This window comes from Carlito syrichta, unplaced genomic scaffold, assembly GCF_000164805.1.
Source record: "Carlito syrichta isolate Samal-C Ts95f unplaced genomic scaffold, Tarsius_syrichta-2.0.1 Scaffold303726, whole genome shotgun sequence".
In the NCBI taxonomy this organism is placed as follows: domain Eukaryota; kingdom Metazoa; phylum Chordata; class Mammalia; order Primates; family Tarsiidae; genus Carlito; species Carlito syrichta.
Genome location: NW_007247822.1, coordinates 690,920 through 692,648, shown reverse-complemented (window position 1 = coordinate 692,648; position 1,729 = coordinate 690,920). Strand labels below are relative to the sequence as shown.

The 1,729-nt window shown below is 39.9% G+C and overlaps 1 pseudogene; it reads left to right on the top strand.

The window, feature by feature from the left end:
• Nucleotides 1-976: 976 nt before the first annotated feature.
• LOC110595733 lies at nucleotides 977-1,368 on the top strand (annotated as a pseudogene).
• The last annotated feature ends 361 nt before the right edge of the window (nucleotides 1,369-1,729 follow it).

Genomic DNA, 1,729 nt, shown 5'->3' with positions numbered 1-1,729 from the left:
GACCCTCCCTCTAGTTTCTTCTTTGCTTTCCTCTGGATCCATCACATCAGACATCTTGTAGATCTCATTATACACTGAATGTTTTAATTCTACGTCCTTGCACATGATATTTACTTGAGATCCCCTTCTCTCACTTATCTGCCTGGGGATCTTCTTTGGACTTTCAAAAACATTGTCAGGCATCATGTCCTCTTGAAAATGTCTCTAACAACTCTACCATTCAACTCTGGGCAAAACAAATCACTTTCTAATTTCTGTACTAATTTGTATGTACTTTATTCCATATAATGTCCTGGGTTTTAACTCCTCCTTTCCACATACGACTTTGTTTTGTTACATCAGATGAAAATGCTTTGTGTAGGAGTTATGCTGAACCACAGTCTTTACCGCTCAATACTGACATAAATAACTGTTTCACAGTTTCTGTTACCTTCCTGGTCACTGATGGCATTTGAGTTCCCCTCTAAACCCTAAATAAACTATTAATATGTAAGCTTTCTGAGGCTAGTAACTTTTATGTCTTATCTACTGTGCTTACCGCATAGTAGGTACTCAATGAATAAAGAGGTGAATGAATCCATAAGATTGTCCAGAAGCACTTCACCTTTCTTCATATATAATCTTTTGTCATTCCAATCACTTTGAGCACCAAGATAGAGGTTAGGTGTGTTTTTTATGGCCATCTCACCTCTAGGAGGCAAGCCCTTAGACTAGAATATGGGTTTTTTAACTCAGGCTAAGGCACATTCTACCATAATACTTGGCCTTAATCACTTATTCCACTGTTGAACAGTCTGGAAGATTTTGCTTTTAGCACCTTGGCCAGTAACATGTAAGGATTTTCAACATTGTATACTAGTAGCTTTTAATGTATAAACCTCAAGAAAATGGATCCAGGGAGACTAAAAACCTTATGGGTTGGGAGTACCTTTTGAAAATACCTTTTTAGCTCTGTCCATCATCTTTCCATGCCACCATGGTGTGCATGAATGTCCTGGCTGATGCTCTTGAGGGCATCAACAATGCCGAAAAGAGAGGCAAAGCCAGGTTCCTATCAGGCCATGCTCCAAAGTCATCGTCTGGTTTCTAACTGTGATGATGAAGCATGGTTACGTTGGTGAATTTGAAACCATTGATGATCACAGAGCTGGAAAGGTTGTTGTGAACCTCACAGGCAGGTTAAACAAGAGTGGCGTGATCAGGCCCAGATTTGATGTGCAACTCAAAGATCTAGAAAAGTGACAGAATAATCTGCTTCTGTCCCGCCAGTTTGGTTTCATTGTACTGACAACCTCAGCTGGCATGATGGACCATAAAGAAGCAAGAAGGAAACACACAGGAGGGAAAATCCTGGGATTCGTTTTCTAGGGATGTAATGCATATGTACAAATAAAAAGCCTCAGTGGGGGGGAAAATACCTTTTTACACACTGAGAATTAAATAAAATGCAGAGGAGAAGGGAGAGAAGAAAAAAAAACAGGAAGAAAAATGTGAGAGGGAAAAGAATAACAGAAATAATATTTTCTTTTTCTATACCCCCCCACTCTAATTTTCTAAGGCCTTTCTGGCCTTGTTCCATGGCTTCTAGACTTAATTTCTTTGCTTTAACACATTAGTCCCATGAGTGTTCTCTGAAGGTAGAGAGAGGAGATATACCATAAACACAAAGGATACCTTCTGTGGGGGAAACTTGGCGTTTAGGGGATGCTGCCCAGCATCTAAGCCTCCT